The sequence below is a fragment of the Sus scrofa genome, chromosome 6 (genome assembly GCF_054392235.1).
Source record: "Sus scrofa isolate SSC_HxYL_T2T_F1_AM1 chromosome 6, Sscrofa_HxYL_maternal_Yorkshire_Landrace_v2.0, whole genome shotgun sequence".
Lineage (NCBI taxonomy): Eukaryota > Metazoa > Chordata > Mammalia > Artiodactyla > Suidae > Sus > Sus scrofa.
This window is the reverse complement of record NC_139388.1, coordinates 89,865,329-89,884,833: the sequence shown is the minus strand read 5'-3', so window position 1 is coordinate 89,884,833 and position 19,505 is coordinate 89,865,329. Positions and strand designations below refer to the sequence as shown.

The following is a 19,505-nucleotide window of genomic DNA, read 5'->3' as shown; positions in this document are numbered from 1 at the left end:
TGTAGGTTGCAGACGTGGCTCAGATCCCGCGTTGCTGTGGCCCTGGTGTAGGCCGGTGGCTGCAGCTCCGATTGAACCCCTAGCCTGGGAACCTCCATATGCCGCGGGAGCGGCCCAAGAAACAAGAAACAGCAACAACAACAACAACAACAAAAAGACAAAAAAAAAAAAGTCTACAAACAGTAGTTCCCGTTGTGGCTCAGCGGAAAGGAATTTGACTAGTATCATGAGGACACAGGTTCAATCTCTAGCCTTGCTCAGTGGGTTAAGGATCTGGAGTTGCCGTGAGCTGTGGTGTAGGCTGCAGACTCGGCTTGGATCTGGTGTTGCTGTGGCTCTGGTGTAGGCCAGTGGCTACAGCTCCGATTGGACCCCTAGCCTGGGTGCAGCCCTAAAAGGCTGGGAATGAAAAAAGGAATATTAGCCATAAAAAGAAGGAAATGGAGTTCCCATCATGGCGCAGTGTAAACGAATCCGACTAGGAACCATGAGGTCGTGGGTTTGATCCCTGGTCTTGCTCAGTGGGTTAAAGATCTGGCATTGCCATGAGCTATGGTGTATGACGCAGACGGGGCTCAGATCTGGCATTGCTGTGGCTGTGGCATAGGCTGGCAGCTGTTAGCTCTGATTAGACTCCTAGCCTGAGAACCTCCATATGCTGTAGTTGCGGCCCTAAAAAGCAAAAAAAAAAAAAAAAAGAGAATGAAATAATGCCATTTGCAGTGTGCCGTAACATGGATTGACCAAGAGATTATCATACTAAGTGAAGCCAGGAAGAGGAGGACAAATACCATATGATATCACTTATATGTGGAATCTAAAATATGACAAATAAACATATCTACAAAACAGAAACAGACTCACAGATATAGAGAAGAGACTTGTGGTTGCCAAGGGGGAGAGGGGTATGGGAGAGAAGGAGTAGGAGTTTGGGATTAGTAGATGCAAATTACTATATAAATAGGTGGATAAACAACAAGGTCCTGCCACACAGCGCAAGAAACTATATTCAATGTCCTCTGATTAACCATAATGGAAATGAATATGAGAAAGAATATATATATATATATATATATATATAAAACTGAGTCACTCTGCTGTACAGAAATTAACACAACACTGTAAATCAAATATAATTCCAATAAAATTTTTTTGATTTTTTTTTTTTTTTTTTTTTAGGGATGCACCCCCGGCATATGGAGGTTCCCAGGCTAGGGGTCTAATCGGAGCTGTAGCCGCCGGCCTACGCCACAGCCACAGCAACGTGGAATCTGAGCCGAATCTGCGACCTACACCACAGCTCATGGCAACGCTGGATCCTTAACCTACAGAGGCCAGGGATCAAACACGCATCCTCATGGTTCCTAGTTGGGTTTGTTAACCACTGAGCCTTGAAGGGAACTCCCTTTTCAATATAATTTTTTTAAAAATTATTTTTCAGGAGTTCCCATCATGGCGCAGCAGAAATGAACTCGACTAGGAACCATGAGGTTTTGGGTTTGATCCCAGGCCTCATTCAGTGGGTTAAGGATCTAGGGTTGCCGTGAGCCGTGGTGTAAGTCAAAGACTTGGCTCAGATTCAGCGTTGCTGTGGCTGTGGTGTAGGCCGGCAGTTGTGGCTCTGATTAGCTTGGGAACCTCCATATGCTGTGAGCATGGCCCTAAAAAAGACAAAAAAAAAAAAAAAAAAAAGATTTGTGGATCAGAATTAATCATCTTAGGGAGTTCCCTGGCGGTCCAGTGGCTAGGACTTGGCACTTTTCACCACTGCAGCCCAGGTTCAATCCCTAGTCTGGGAACTGAGATCCCACCCATATCAAGCCGCTGAACACTGTGTCAAAAAAAACCACAACTTCTTCTGGACACTTGAGAGTAATATTGGCTTTCAGGCAAAAGTTTTCTTTTAATAGATGAAGTTTGGTTAAATATATCTACACTGTTAGAAATCAAATAAAAATGATCAATGGAAAAACTGACAGATGAGTTTTATTAAAATAGTTTCATGTATGTCTGGATCATATGATATCAAGTAAGAATATTTCTTCATGAAATATTTAGGATCACTATTTACAGGAATTTAATGTGGCATAACTGATGTTTAGCAAGTTAATCCTTTTAAGCTCTTATAGTTAAAACAGATTGCTCAACAGCTGCTCCTTGATAGTCTCTTTTCTTTTTTTTTTTGCTTTTTAGGGCCACACCCATGGCATATGGAGGTTCCCAGGCTAGGGGTTGAATCGAAGCTATAGCTGCCAGCCTATGCCACAGCCAGAGCAACACCAGATCCAAGCCTCATCTGCAAGCCAAACTACATCTCATGGCAACACCAGATCCTTAACCTCATGAGCAAGGCCAGGGAATGAACCCGCAACCTCATGGTTCCTAGTCGGATTCATTTCTGCTGTGCCACAATGGGAACTGCTTAATATTCTCTTTTCTGTTCTGCCCTCCAAAAGCACTAGCACATACTAAAATATTTAATGTACCAAATCCTCTAAACCTTTTGTTAATAATCCTTAAATTAACTGAAGATAGTTAAATGCTTGCTTTTCTATTTCAATGATGCCTTTCCTCCAGAGAGTTAAGAAGCTACAGGGAATCTTCCGATTTTCTACAGAATAAAACAACTGTAAGGACAAAGAGGAGATAGTTTTAAAAATATAAATATTTATATTTATATAAATATAAAGCCAGACACAAGAGGGTAAATATCATAACTGTACTTACATGAGGCACCTAGAATAGGCAGATTCATAGAGACAGAAAGCAGAATGGAGGTCACTAGGGGCTGAGTAGGGAGGACAACTGGGAGTTATTTAACAGGTACAGAGTTTGGGATGCTGAAAAAGTTCTGGAAATGGGATATTGGTGACAGTTGCACAACACTGTGAATGTTCTTAACGCCACTGAACTGTACACTTAAAAAAGGTAAAAATGGTAAATTTTACCACACACACCAAAAAAGTGTGCAAGGATTAATGCAGTTGCAAAGAAACAGACCTCTCATTTATCTTAGGCTACAGTATGCAAAGACACATTCATTTAACAGAAAGGTCCCTAGTGGTCCCTAGTGGAAGGATGAAGTCCCTTTCCCAATTATACAAAGATATCCCAGAAGCCAATTATCTCCTGCCTAATTTTATTTATTTATTTATCTTTTTAGGGCCACACCCTTGGCATATGGAGGTTCCCAGGGTAGGAGTCGAATGGGAGCTACAGCTGCTGGCCTACACCACAGCCACAGCAATGCCAGATCATAGACCGTCTGTGACCTACATCACAGCTCACGGCAATGCCAGATCCTTAACCCACTGAGTGAGGCCAGGGATCCAAGCTGTAACTCAGGGTTCCTAGTCGGATTTGTTTCCGCCTCGCCATGGAGGGAACTCCCCTAATGGCAGTATTTTTAATAGGGATTTATCCATGAGGAAGAGGAAGACAGAAAGGGCCTCTCCTTAGGAACTCTCTCCCTTTCTACTTGTCACCCATAGGAAGACGGGCAAAGTATTTCAGAGCTCTACTTTTTAACCTTGTTACATAAACAATCAATCCTCTCAAAGGACAATCATTTTTCTATGAAAACTATTCCAAGATAAATAAGAATAAAATATATCAACACTAATGTGAGAAAAATACTTTATGATTTTTTTTAATATTCTTGATCCCCTATAAAGATTTTAAATTTCTAATGACCTAGGTGGATATTAGTAGCATAAGATTATTAAGAACATTTTTTTTTTTGGCTGCACTCACGACATATAAAAATTCCCAGGCCAGGGACTGAACCTGTGCCATAGCAGCAACCCAAGCCACTGCAGTGGTAATGCTGGATCCTTAACCTCCTGTGCCACAAGAGAACTCCAAGAGCATTTTAATTTAGTGTACTGCAAAGCTTAAAATGTCTTCACAAAATATTTGCTAGTAGAAATAATTGAAAAACTTAGAATAACATTTTCCCACATATCAAAATTAATTCCCCCTCAAAAGTGAGAAAAAAAGAAGTTGAGGAATTAATATTTGCTCCACCTATGGAGAAACAATTTTCTAACAATAGAAGAAATACAAAAAAGACATAGTGACTAGTTATGGCATGAAATACTTAGGTTTCTGTACAACACAAAACAGAAATAAAAATGAGTATCACAGGCAGGGTCAAAATATTTAAATAAACTTGAAAAAATAGCTATAATAGCTTTCAATAAACTTGGAAAAAATAGCTATAATAAAAGACAAAAATATCAAAAATCATAAAAATCTGACAAAAAGAAAAAAAGAAAGAATTTACAGTCATATGAAAAAAACCTGGGAGTTCCCGTCGTGGCGCAGTGGTTAACGAATCCGACTAGGAACCATGAGGTTTTGGTTCAATCCCTGGTCTCACTCAGTGGGTTAAGGATCTGGCGTTGCTGTGAGCTGTGGTGTAGGTCATAGGCACAGCTCGGATCCCACATTGCTGTGGCTGTGGCGTAGGCCGGTGGCTACAGCTCCAATTCGACCCCTAGCCTGGGAACCTCCATATGCTGCGGAAGCAGCCCTAGAAAAGGCAAAAAGACAACAACAACAACAGCAAAAAAAAAAAAAAAAAAAAAACCAAATGATTATTTGTTAATGGAAGCCAAACTTTTATTTTTTTATTTTATTTATTTTTTGTCTTTTTGCTATTTCTTGGGCCGCTCCCGCGGCATATGGAGGTTCCCAGGCTAGGGGTCTAATCGGAGCTGTAGCCACAGGCCTATGCCAGAGCCACAGCAACTCGGGATCCGAGCCGCGTCTGCAACCTACACCATAGCTCACGGCAACGCCGGATCGTTAACACACTGAGCAAGGGCAGGGACCGAACCCGCAACCTCATGGTTCCTAGTCGGATTCGTTAACCACTGCGCCACGACGGGGACTCCTGGAAGCCAAACTTTTAATACTGACTGTAAGTATAAAGACATGGAAGAATTAGCATGTTCTGATTCCCAAACATGAAATACCAGGCATTAAAAAAATCCAGGAGTTCCCGTCGTGGCGCAGTGGTTAACGAATCCGACTAGGAACCATGAGGTTGCGGGTTCGGTCCCTGCCCTTGCTCAGTGGGTTAACGATCCGGCGTTGCCGTGAGCTGTGATGTAGGTTGCAGACGCGGCTCGGATCCCGAGTTGCTGTGGCTCTGGCGTAGGCCGGTGGCTACAGCTCCGATTGGACCCCTAGTCTGGGAACCTCCATATGCCGCGGGAGCAGCCCAAGAAATAGCAACAACAACAACAAAAGACCAAAAGACAAAAAAAAAAAAAAAAAAATCCAAACATATCTATAGAAATTCAAACACAGTTTCATATGCTTATGCTGGTGGGCATGTTTTAATGGTAACAGATGAATACTCAAATTTAACAAATAGGGAGTTCTCTTGTGGCACAGTGGGTTAAAGATCCAGCTTTGTCACTGCTGTGGCACAGGTTCAATCCTTGGCCTGGGAACTTCCACATGCCAGGGATATGGCAAAAAATAAAAACAAAAAATAAAAAATAAGTACAAAATAATACATAGGCCCAGATATATTTATGTGGGACCTTTTACTCATTTTCAAACATACCCTTCAAAAATAAAAAGTCGTGGAGTTCCCGTCGCGGCGCAGTGGTTAACGAATCCAACTAGGAACCATGAGGTTGCGGGTTCGGTCCCTGCCCTTGCTCAGTGGGTTAACGATCTGGCGTTGCCGTGAGCTGTGGTGTAGGTTGCAGACGCGGCTCGGATCCCGCGTTGCTGTGGCTCTGGCGTAGGCCGGTGGCTACAGCTCCGATTCAACCCCTAGCCTGGGAACCTCCATATGCCGCAGGAGGGGCCCAAGAAATAGCAACAACAACAACAACAACAAAAAAAAAAGACAAAAAGACAAAAGACAAAAAATAAATAAATAAATAAAAATAAAAAAAATAAAAAGTCGTGAGGACTGATGAAGTAGGACAATGGTTCCTTAATCGTTTTGAAGTGATGCCATCAAGTAAGGCAAGAATAATCCACTAAAAATTACTGTTGATGTGGCATAAAAATGACTCTCAAAAAATGAAATTGTGGGGAATTCCCGTCGTGGTACAGTGGTTAATGAATCTGACTAGAAACCATGAGGTTGTGGGTTCGGTCCCTGGCCTTGCTCAGTGGGTTAAGGATCCGGCGTTGCCGTGAGCTGTGGTATAGGTTGCAGACATGGCTCGGATCCCGAGTTGCTGTGGCCCTGGTGTAGCCCCTAGCCTGGGAACCTCCATATGCCACAGGAGCGGCCCAAGAAATGGCAAAAAGATTAAAAAAAAAAAAAAAATGAAATTGTGAAAAGCAGCATCTTCTCACTTAAAATATTGGCCCTGGCTTATAACTTTTAGTGGACTCAAAATTTGGTTGGATCATTTCTTACAAGTGATTTTAATTATGTAATTAACCATTTTACACCATTAAGAGAAATCTCTGTTCTTACAGCCTTAATCAGAATTAAGTAAAGACTTTAACAAAATCTGGGGATACCTGTAATCTCTCCCAGAACAAAACCTATCTTTCAAACTCTTACCTGAGTTAACCAGTTTAAAATGCTTCTGCAAATTTACAGTAGTATTGCACACTTTACTTTTTATAAAGAATGCATTTCCAGAAAATTTATTTTCAGAAAAGTGATTTTAAAAGGGTAAGTTGATGTCACCTTTATAGAGAAACAATAAACTTATATATACTTTCAAAAAAAAAAAAACCCTGACTTTCTAAATAATTAAAATTTTGAAATAACTATGCAACATTACAATTAAACTGGAAATATATTTATTTTAAAAAATTGAAATCCTCGGGGCATCTATCCAGAGAAAACCATGACTCAAAAAGACACATGTACTCCAATGTTCACTGCAGCACTATTTGCAATAGCCAAGACACAGAAACAACCTAAATGTCCATCGACAGAGGAGTGGATCAAGAAGATGTGGTACATATTCACATGGAATATTACTCAGCCATTAAAAGGAACGAAATAACAGCATTTTTAGCAACATGGATGGACCTAGAAATTATCATGCCAAGTGAAGTCAGTCAGACAATGAGATACCAATATCAAATGCTATCACTTACATGTGGAATTGAAAAAAGGACGCAATGAACTTCTTTGCAGAACAGATACTGACTCACAGACTTTGAAAAACTTACGGTTTCCAAAGGAGAGAGGTTGGGGGGTGGGGGGATGTTGGGGGTTTGGGATGGAAATGTTATAAAATTGGGTTGTGATGATCACTGTTCAACTATAAATGTAATAAATTCATTGAGTAATATAAAAAAACAAAATACTAAAATCTGTTATTAGTAAGATTGGTTGTGAATAAACAAGTACCGCACAATACTGATGTTCACAGACAAAAATGTGGTGATACAAATCAAGCATTATATAAATGTTCATATCTGCTGACTCAGTAATTTCATTTTATTTTCTTAATTATTCAATGAATAATTTTCAATATAATTATTCCATGTATTATTTAAATATACAATAATAATTTTCACTTTAAAAGAAAAGTTATGGGAGTTCCCGTCGTGGCGCAGTGGTTAACGAATCCGACTAGGAACCATGAGGTTGCGGGTTCGGTCCCTGCCCTTACTCAGTGGGTTAACGATCCGGCGTTGCCGTGAGCTGTGGTGTAGGTTGCAGTCGCGGCTCGGATCCCGAGTTGCTGTGGCCCTGGCGTAGGCCGGTGGCTACAGCTCCGATTCAACCCCTAGCCTGGGAACCTCCATATGCCGCGGGAGCGGCCCAAGAAATAGCAACAACAACAACAACAAAAAAGACAAAAAAAAAAAAAAAAAAAAAAGAAAGAAAAGTTACATGTACAAAAAGACCTATGCGGCAGCATTTTTTGTAATGGTTATGTAAACTGAAACCAACGACAGAAATCCTTAATTCAGTTTATTCTCATAAATAAGTACAGTTTAGTGGGGAGAAAGAGAGGTAAGTAAGCTACAAAGGGAAAAGTGCCCTACAGAGATATGGACAAAGTGCTCTGGGATCACTCAAGGTCAGGATGAATCATTAACCTTTTATAACAATTTCTGACACTATTTCAAACCTAAGTGCCGAGAAGGGGAGTAAGGAGCTGGGCACAGAGAATCAAGTACACTGGTTATCAGCTAGAAGGCACTTGTAGAGTCAAGGCCAACTAAGACAGCTCTCTATAGAGATTAAGTATGTTGAGTTCCATCAGAACCAGCCATCCATAAAGGAAACAAACCAAGCAATGCATTTAAGTTCTATAAGGTAATCACAAAATTGTTATCCCTTATTCTTACAATACAGCCCACATCAATCCATCTATTTATCTACCTATCTATCTATCATCTATTTATCTTTAATTTTTGGCTCCCCTGAGGCCCATGGAGCTCCTAGGGCCAGGGATCAGATCCAAGCTGCAGCTGTACAGCTGCAGCAACACTGGATCCCAACCCAACGCACAGTGCCACGCCAGAGATCCAACCCCAGTTCGGGCGCTCCCAAGACACTGCTGATCCCCAATATGCCACAGTAGGAGCTCCCGTATCTATTTTAAAAATACTCCTGGAAATTTGGCCAACTAAGTTCACATTTGAGGGAATAAATACACAGAATCTTTAACGATGGAGGTTTTTTTTAATGTCACATATTTGATTCAAAATAAGATTTTATTATAAATATATACCTGGGAGTTCCCACCGTGGCTCAGCAGAAACGAATCTGACTAGTATCCATGAGGACGCAGGTTCAATCCCTGGTCTTGCACAGCGGGTTAAGGATCCAGTGTTGCCATGAGCTTCAGGGTAGGTAGAAGATGCAGCTCAGATCTGGCGTTGCTGTGGCATAGGCCAGCGGCTACAGCTCCAATTTGACCCCAAGGCTGGGAATCTCCATATGGTGCGGGTGCAGGCCTAAAAAGGCAGAAATAAATAAATAAATAAATAAAAATAAATCTACACCTGGAAAAACACCCAGCAACATCATATACTACAAATAAATTTCTAAATTCAGTGCACTGACAGTACACATCCTAAGAGGTTTCCCTTACCACTCAGCACTCTGGAACAGAAGGATGCATTTCAAACCAGTGCTCACTCCCTTGTACACCACTGATCATGGTACTAACCCCTTTTTCTTTGCCAGGTATAACAGTATCTTTTCTCACATTTACTAAACACTATATAGTTTACAAAGACCTCTCACATGCATTATCCCAGCTGATACTTTTTTTGGGGCAGGAGGGGGGGTCTTTTTAGGGCTGCACCCATGGCATATGTAAGTTCCTAGGCTAGGGGTAGAATCGGAGCTGTAGCTGCCAACCTACACCACAGCTCATAGCAATGCCAGATCCTTAACCCACAGAGCAAGGCCAGGGATTGAACCTGTATCCTCATGGGTACTAGTTGGGTTCATTACCACTGAGCCAGATGGGAACTCCCCATCTGACACTTTTTTTTTTTTTTGTCTTTTGTCTTTTTGTCTTTTTGTCTTTTGTTGTTGTTGTTGTTGCTATTTCTTGGGCCGCTCCCGCGGCATATGGAGGTTCCCAGGCTAGGGGTTGAATCGGAGCTGTAGCCACCGGCCTACGCCAGGGCCACAGCAACTCGGGATCCAAGCTGCGTCTGCAACCTACACCACAGCCCACGGCAACGCCGGATCGTTAACCCACTGAGCAAGGGCAGGGACCGAACCCGCAACCTCATGGTTCCTAGTCGGATTCGTTAACCACTGCGCCACGACGGGAACTCCGTCATCTGACACTTTTGATGAAATGGTTATTATCCCTATTTTATAAATGAGGAAACTAATTTAAAGAGGTCAGCTGACTTGGATATTCACAATTAGGAAGTGATGGAACTATAACTAGATAGAACCTAGGTTTTCAGACTCCAAAGGTAGTAAATGCATTATATTAAGTAAACATGTCAGAACTTTCAGATTGTCAAAACAAACACCTGGTCCTTTAAACATAATAGAGAAGTTAAACTGACAACTAAGCTTGAATCTGAAAACTGTACAGTTTCAACCATCTCTTCCCTAAAAATTCAGTCACTGAACACACTTTCTCTCTTAAAACTCACTGGAATAACATCCTAGAATTTGAGAAATCAACTAATCCAGACTGTTTTTGAGATGAGAAAATTGAAGCACAAGACTTTTGACTTGCTTCAAGCCTCCTATTATAACAGAGTGTATCTTCTTCTCAGGCCCATATCATCAGTATTCAAAAAGTGTTGTCTGAGAATGGATGGCCTACTGGATAATTGTGTGACCTCAGTTGGGCCCTAACTGTAGTTCAGCAGCCCTTTTTTTCATCTCTGGTTAGCTCCCTTACTTTTTCTATGACTGCTATTCCAAACTTTAAACACTCTCTGAGGTCCTCTAGCCTTCCCTATCCTTTTGTCATTCACTCAAAAAGAAGTCATCAGGCATTAACAGACTCTATAAGGCAGAAATTACAATTCTAAGCTTTGAAGTCAAAATATATCTGGATTCAATTACTTAAAGAGGCCTTTGGGAAATTTAGTTAATCTCTCTGAGCCATACTTTCTCAGCTGTCAAATGGGAATGCCCACCCACTCTATAGAATTTTTGTAAAATTAAATGAAATAGCACATAGAAAAGTACTTAGATCAGTATCTGGGCACAGAATAGGCAGTTGGTAACTTACTCCAATTTCAACTTATACCTCCATCACTTCCAAATATATCTCCTCCCATTCCTTCTTCATGTCTCCTTTTCAAGACTCAGAGCTCTAAGAGCTTTAGATTTTATTTCCTCTAAAAGATATATTATCTCCCTTTTCTTCTGTGCACATCTTCAATATCTGCCTCTTTACTGGCTACTTTTCCTTTACTTCCAAACATGTCAAATCTCTCCCATCCTTTAAAATCAAAACAATATCATCTGGAGTTCCCATCGTGGCACAGTGGTTAACAAATCCGACTAGGAACCATGAGGTTGCGGGTTCGATCCCTGCCCTTGCTCAGTGGGTTAACGATCCGGCGTTGCTGTGAGCTGTGGTGTAGGTTGCAGACGCGGCTCGGATCCCGCGTTGCTGTGGCTCTGGCGTAGGCTGGCAGCTACAGCTCCAATTGGACCCCTAGCCTGGGAACCTCCATATGCTGCAGGAGCGGCCCAAGAAATGGCAAAAAGACAAAAAAAAAACCCAAAAAAACAAAAAAAAAATATCATCTTACACCAGCCAGAATGGCCATCATCCAAAAGTCTACAAACAATAAGTGCTGGAGAGGGTGTGGAGAAAAAGGAACCCTGTTACACTGTTGGTGGGATTGTAAATTGGTGCAACCACTGTGGAAAACAGTATGGAGATTCCTTAGAAAACTAAAAATAGAACTACCATTTGACCCAGCAATCCCACCCCTGGGCATCCAACCAGCAAAAACCATGACTCAAAAAGACACATGTACTCCAATGTTCACTGCAGCACTATTTGCAATAGCCAAGACACAGAAACAACCTAAATGTCCATCGACAGAGGAGTGGATCAAAAAGCTGTGGCACATATACACAATGGAATATTACTCAGCCATTAAAAGGAATGAAATACCGGCATTTTTAGCAACACGAGTGGACCTAGAAATTATGCTAAGTGAAGTCAGTCAGACAATGAGACACCAACATCAAATGCTTTCACTGACATGTGGAATCTGAAAAAAAGGACAGAATGAACTTCTTTGCAGAACAGATACTGACTCACAGACTTTGAAAAACTTATGGCCTCCAAAGGAGACAGCTTGCGGGGTGGGGGGATACTCTAGGTTGTGGGTTGGAAATCCTATAAAATTGGATTGTGATGATCATTGTACAACTATAAATGTAATAAATTCATTGAGTAATAAAAAAAGAAAAAATTAGTATGTAATTTATAGTATTTACCGTGTTAACTGCAAAAAACAAAATAAAACCAAAAAAGGCCCTCGATCATGCCTCCTATTTAGCACTTATTCTAGATATGCCCCTAAACCCGCTAGCCTACCCTGAAATAGCAAGCAATTACTTGCTCAAAAAAGATCAGATTATGTCAGTTACCTCCTTAAAAATGTTAGATGGTTTTAGCAATTCCCTAATCATGGACGTCATGAAGTCTTTAAGATTCCTTTTCAAGCAGTTTGAATCCTTCTCAGCACTCAGCCATCATCAACCTTTCCTTTCATCAGCCATTGTACTTGTCAACTACTCAGCTCAACTGGTCCAGAGATTCAAGTATTCCATAACTTTCTAAAATGATATGCATATGTATGCTTATGTACAGTTTTCTGGGTTGAAAATCTATTGTTATCCTCAAATTATCTGGAGGGGATCCCTGAACTACAAACATAAAAACTAAGTGCAAAACCCTCTAGCTATACCAGACACACACCTTATACTTTTGTACCTCCATTCCTATGCTCAAACTGCCCCCCTTCTGGCTGGAATAACCTTTAACAATAACTGTTCTTATTCATCCCTCAAGAACAAGCACCAAAATCTTTCTCTGTAATGCATTTCCAAATGGAATCATATCTATAGCATAAGTATGAACTCTCACCTAGAGTATAACACACCCCTATTTAACACTCACCACACTATTGCATGTTGTAATGATGAAAGCTTTTCAAGGCCGAAGCTATATGCCTTTACATCTTTGTACCACCAGAACATAATCTAGATCCTAGCACACAATGAGCAAAACAAACAAAAAAAAAATCTGCTGAATAAAAAAACTATTTTGGCACTGCATTTGTGTTCTGGTATTCTCCACAATAGCCCCTGTTCACGTTTGTGACTTAATCACTCATTCAATAAACATTTATAAAGTTCCAATGAAATACCTGGAGCCGTGTACTAAGCCGTAGGGATGTGGACTACTGGCAAAATGGGTTAAGAGTCATACTGCAGGAGTTCCCGTTGTGGCTCAGCAGTTAATGAACTCGACTAGCATCCATGAGGACACAGGTTCCATCCCTGGCCTCACTCAATGGGTTCAGGATCTGGTGTTGCTGTGAGCTGTGGTGTAGGTCGCAGATGCGGTTCAGACCCCACGTTGCTATGGCTGTGGCATAGGCCAGCAGCTACCACTCTGATTGGACCCCCTACCCTGGGAATCTCCATATGCCGAGAGTGCGGCCCTAAAAAGACCAAAAAGAAAAAAAAAAAAAAAGAAGAATCATACTGCAGTTGGCTCGGGTCACTGCAGAGACGTGGGTTTGATCTCCAGCCTGGCCCAATGAGTTAAAGGATCTGGCATTGCTGCAAGTGCAGCACAGATAGAAGCTATTGTTTGTATTCTATCCTTGGCCCAGGAACTTCTATATACTGTAGGTTCAGCCATTAAAAAAAAAAAAAAAAAAAAAAAAAAAAAAAAGTACAGCCAACTGTGATAATACAGAATAATAATGGTCTTATTTAATAAGTACTATTTTAAAAGGTCTCCATATGGCGTTCCCGTCATGGTGCGGTGGTTAACAAATCTGACTAGGAACTATGAGGCTGCAGGTTCGATCCCTGGCCTTGCTCAGTGGGTTAAGGATCAGGTGTTGCCGTGAGCTGTGGTGTAAGTCACAGACATGGCTCGGATCCCAAGTTGCTGTGGCCCTGGCGTAGGTCGGCGGCTACAGCTCTGATTGGACCCCTAACCTAGGAACCTCCATATGTCACAGGAGCGGCCCTAGAAGAGGCAAAAAGACAAAAATAAAATAAAATAAAATAAATAAAAAGGTTTCCATAAAGGTTTATAGTAGCCCATGTGAAGATGTGGCTAACAGTCACAGAAAATTTAACCATGGGGCATCAGGGAGTTCCTGTCGTGGTGCAGCAGAAATGAACAGGACTAGCATCCATGAGAATGCAGGTTCGATCCCTGGCCTTGCTCAGTGGGTTGGGGATCCGGCATTGCCGTGAGCTGTAGTATAGGTCACAGACACGGCTCAGATCTGGTGTATCTATGGCTGTGGCGTAGGCTGTCAGCTATAGCTCCAATTAGACCCCTAGCCTGGGAACTTCCATATGCCATGGGTGTGACCTAAAAAGAAACCCCACAAAAAAACCCCATAGAATCCATCCATTCTGTCTGTTTTTTGTTTTTGTTTTTTTTTTGAGGGCCGCACTTGTGGCACAGGGGTCTCATCAGAGCTGTTGCCGCTGGCCTATGCAACAGCCACAGCAATGCCAGATTCGAGCTGCATCTGAGGCCTACACCACAGCTCATGGCAATGCTGGATTCTTAACTCACTGAGCGAGGCCAGGGATCGAACCCGCAACCTCATGGTTCCTAGTCGGATTCATTTCTGCTGCGCCACAACAGGAACTCCTCTTTCTTTATAAACAGCCTTTTCCTTTTCTAACACTGGTAACAATAATGTGCCACAGGAATGTGAAGGGTATAAAGCTACCAAATTTTTATCCTACTTGATTCTGAAAGCAATTCTACAAGCTAGGTAGAACAGGAAACATTACCCATGTTAAAAATGAGAAAATAATGTTCAAAGAGCTTACTGCTCAAAACTGCAGCAAGTAAGAGGGGATTCATTTAGTGCTTACTTATAGTCTTACTCCTCCCTTTCAAGGGTGCCCCCCCCATTGGTTTATAAGCCCCAGAAGGAAAAGATTTTTGTTCTCACTGCTTTGTCCTCAGGGTCTACAAAAGTGTTTAAGATACAGCAGGCTTTCAATAAATATTTGTTGACTGAATTGATTTGAAAATAGAGTAGACCCACAGCAAAAAAACAGGAGGGAAAAGAAAACCCCTTCCCATTATGATCGCATAATAAAACAGAGATTTAAAACAGGCTTCTACTAGTTAGAAAGGCCAGAGTAATTGTATTGACTCAATTCCATTGGCATGTAATGCATTTTACCTGAGAAGAATTTAAGTAAGGGAGGTGAAGCAGGTTTTTATTTCTGATGTCACATTCATGGCATGTACTGACATAATTTCAAGGCTTAAACAACAAGTTTGAAACTGATCAAGTTTTTATTAAAAGCCAAAACTAAGAAAGCATTTTCTTGAGTCTTCACTCTGGGTAGAAAGTATCTAAATGTCAATTCCTTCTTCAATGTTAGTTTCACAGCCAAAACTGCTGTACATATATATGTTCTCCGACATATTTCTTAATATACCTTTAAGCAAAGATTAGTCAAAACCTTTTAGTAAATAAAACTTTCAATAACCATTAGTCAAAACCACAGCCCAATAACTCACCACCTCTCTCTACCCACAGGGCTCCATAAAATTGCCATTCTGCCTAGACACAAGGTAACTGCAGCATGCCATATGACAAGGGGATGGAACTAATGTTCAGTATGTCTTACGGTTTGATATGGTATTATTTTGGTTCTAGAAACCCCAGTTACTCATGAATCAGTTTGTTCTGATTGAACTAATGTTCAAAGGGCTTACTGCTCAAAATTGCACAGTAAGTAAGAGGGGATTCATTTAATATTTATTTACAGTAGTATTTTTCTTTTTTTTTTCCCTTTTACGGCCATACCTGTGGCATAATGAAGTTCCCAGGCTAGGGTCAAATTGGAGCCGCATCTGTGACCTACGCAGCACCCTGCCCCAGATCCTTAACCCACTGAGTGAGGCCAGTGATTCAACCTGCATTTTCACGGAAACTACTTTGGGTTCTTAACCTGCTGAGCCACAATGGGAACCCCCTTATTTTTCTCCAATATTTAAATTTCAGCAAATCACAAGCTGGTGGTGTTATAATAACTGCAGCAGGGAGTTCCTGTTATGGCGCAGCAGAAACGAATCCAACTAGGAACCATGAGGTTGTGGGTTCCATCCCTGGCCTCGCTCAGTCGGTTAAGGATCCGGTGTTGCCGTGAGCTGTGGTGTAGGTCAAAGATGCACCTCGGATCTGGCCTTGCTGTGGCTCTGGCGGAGGCCAGCAGCAACAGCTCCGATTAGACCCCTAGCCTGGGAACCTCCATATGCCGTGGGTGTGGTCCTAAAAGGACAAAAGACAAAAAAATAAAAAAATAACTGTAGCAGGTGTGAGGCAATAGAAAGAGCACTGGATTTGGAATATGATTTACTCTACTATTTCCTGTCTAGGTTAACTGTGTGATCTCCAGCAAGTCACCTAACATTTCGGACTGTAAATTTAACACTTATTAGCTGTAAAATGAGAGAACATCTCACAGACATGTAGTGACAATCGGTTACACAATGTATATGAACTGCTTTCAAAAAATAATACTGATAGCAATGTCATGTTTGAACAAATAAGTAACAACTTCTAGAGTAATTTTGTGGTGTGGATGCTTCTTCAAAGCACAACCAGGAAAACACAATCCCCGCTCAATGACAGATTAAAAAATTGAAGAACAACTGCATTACAGACCTCCATTCCTACACAGTATTACTAACACAATCTGGGATTCTCAGAGTAAATCACTTCCATTATGAGATATCAAAGTAATAAGGTACAAAGGTTTTTATTTGCCTACTTGACTAGGGTGGGAATTTAACCTATATGAGTTCTATAACCTTTTATGATTCATATAAAGATGTTTTGGTTGTCCTCATTTCAGAGACTTGAAAGACTAATTTATTTCTCAAAAAAAGAATCTGCAATGGTTTTTAAAAAGCTTTACTTCAAAGTGAACCTAGTAACGCAGTCTTCCAAGGGAAGATACATAAAGTTACCATCAACAAAATGTGATCAAACCCACATAATTCACCAGTTGCAGTAAACTACCTCTCCTCCCTCAAACTGGCTTCATATATTACATCTGAGGCTTTCTAGAAGCCACTAGGTCTCTGGTTTCTGTATAAAGCGGCTCCTTCTAATAACGGACGTTTGCTTTTAACTTTTCGTTTTAAGCTGAAAAAATAAGAAATAGATTTGGAGAGTAGGAGACAGGGAGCGAGAAACTGGGCGGCTGGATGAAGTGCTATCGTCTTTTTCTGCAAGCAGTGGATGAAGAGGCTGCTAGCTGCCCTATAAATCACTTTCTTTCCTCCGAGATTCTAGAGGTGTGTGAACTACTATTCTGCCCGTCCGCGTTAGTTCTTGGACTCCTCATCACAGCTGCGACCCATATAGACATCGCAGCAAATTCGATCCCTTCCCGGTTTCTAGGGGAGAGGGACTCACTCATTTCCCAGAGGCCCATCCCCCCACCAAAAAATGCCTGGAAGAGATCAGTGCCCTGAAGCCACCCGGGGTTGACATACATGAGCTGGACAATAACTTCGAGGTTTTCAACAGAAACTCTGTCTGCCTCTACTTGGCTCCGAAACCTCGGATCTGCCTAGCTGGGATGCAGAGGTATGAGGGAGGAAGGGTTTAAAAAATGGACTTTGACCCGATCTGGTTACCATAACCGGATCCCCAGAGACTAGTCCCTCTCCGCGACTGGCCGGGAGTGCTCCCTCGAGAAGGCGAGTCCACCGCCGGGCACAAAGGGGCGCAAAGCAGCCCAGACAAAAGAGCCCCGCCAAGTCCCGGGGGGCGGAGAGGGTTAGTCTGCGCGGGGCGCGCCGCAGGCGGAGAAGCTGCCGCTGACCGTTGTGGGAGGGCGGAGGAAGAGGCGGCGGCCACCGCCCGCTCCGCCCTGGCCAGAAGCGACCACGGCCCGGCCGGTACCCTGGCCCGCACCGCGACCCCCAAGCGGAGCCAAGAGCGCTGCCCGAGCCCACGAGACGCCCGCCGCGCGACCCCGCGCACTTTCCCCTGCTTGCCGAACTCACCCGGGGCGCCGCCGCCGCCGCCGCCGCCGCCGCCGCCTCAGCCTCCAAAGTAGTTTCCCCCGGAAATCCTACCTGGCCCGCCGGCCTCCAGGGTGCTGCCAGAGCCTTCGGCCCCCGGGAGGGGGGAAAGGGAGCAGGCAGGACAGTGAGGGATAGGAAGTGCCGCCGCGGGGCCTCACGGGACTTGTAGTCTCCTGGAAAGAGCCCGCTGTGTCGCCAGCCGGTCAAAATGGCGGGAACCCCTCGCCCTTAGCTCCAGGCGATCGGCTCCACACGGCCTCTCCGGGCATGCGCCGCTCACTGCCGATTTCCTGCGGGTAAAAGAACTCGGGCACCTTTCCTGGTATTAAACAGAGCAAAGGTCTTTGGACTCGGGAGGACAAAGTTCAGTGCTGGGCTCTAGGGAGCGCCTAAGTACGCAGCTGATGCAGATATGCTGTTTTAGAAAGCTGTGTCCAGTCCCCGTGTGGCTAAATTTCAATTTCAATCTCCCCCCGAAAGAAAAAACTATTGAGAGCCAATTTGAAGTGCAGTAAAATTGGAAGCAAGTTACCCGCAACTTTGTGCATAAGGAAGGAACCTGGGAATCATTTTTATCATCTTCAGCCCATGAGGTCCAGTCACTCCACACCCCGGAGTTCCTTACCAGTTTTTCCACTACCATCACCTGCAGGAAGACACCATTACCTCTCCAAGTTTCTCTAGTTTCAGACCTCCAGGCAATCACCCTCCAAACACCTTCCTTGCTGCTGTCAGAGGATCTTTCTAAATGCCAAACCCATTGTGTCACAGTCCAAATTAGACCTAAATGTAAAACCTAAAGCTACAAAACTTCTAGAGGAAAACACAGGAGAAAATCCATGTGACTTTCAAATACACAATCCATAAAAGAAAAATCGATAAACTGCACAACAGCAAAATGATCACTTTTGCTCTTTAAAATACTGTTATGAAATAAGGCAAACCACAGACCTAGTTGAAATAGCAACAAAACCTATATCCAACAAAGGACTAGTATTTAAAATACACAAAGAACTCTTTCAACTGAAGACAATCTAGTTTAAAAAAAAAAGATTTGAACAGAGACACTTTACCAAAGATAATAATAAATGGATGGCAAATAAACACATAAAAGATGTTAGGGAAATGCAAATTAAACCACAGTGAGATAACATTACATACCCACTAGAATGGGTAACATCAAAAGACTGGCAATATGAAGTGTTAGCAAGAATGTAGAGCAGTGGGAATTGTCATTCTACTGGTAAGACTGTAAGATGATACAACCACTCTGGGAAACTGTTTGGCAGTTTCTCTAAAAATTACATACACATCAGAGTTCCCATTGTGGCTTGTGGTTAATGAATCCTACCAGGAACCATGAGGTTGCGGGTTCGGTCCCTGGCCTTGCTCAGTGGGTCAAGGATACAGCGTTGCCGTGAGCTGTGGTGTAGGTCAAAGAGGCGGCTCAGATCCTGTGTTGCTGTGGCTCTGGTGTAGGCTGGCGGCTACAGCTCCGATTAGACCCCTAGCCTGGGAACCTCCGTATGCCGTGGGTGTGGCCCTAAAAAGACCAAAATAAAATAAAATAAAATAATATACCCATCTACCATATGGCCCAATCATTATACTATAGGTATTTACTCAAGACAAATGAAAGCATACGTCTGCACAAAGACTTGAACATGAATGGTCACAGCAGCTCTATTTGTAATAGTCAATCCTGCTGCATAGTACTGGGAACTATATCTTGTCACTTATGATGGAGCATGATAATGTGAAAGAAAAGAATGTATATAT

General features: G+C 42.5%; 1 protein-coding gene across 1 annotated transcript in view; it reads right to left on the bottom strand.

Moving 5' to 3' along the window:
* The window catches only part of PHACTR4 (phosphatase and actin regulator 4), a 118,782-nt gene extending 100,947 nt beyond the window's left edge, over positions 1-17,835 (bottom strand). The window contains exon 1 of the mRNA XM_021095668.2: positions 17,706-17,835. The gene's annotated coding sequence lies outside the window, so the exon portion shown is untranslated. The remainder of the gene's footprint in view (positions 1-17,705) is intronic.
* Between the last annotated feature and the right edge of the window lie 1,670 nt (positions 17,836-19,505).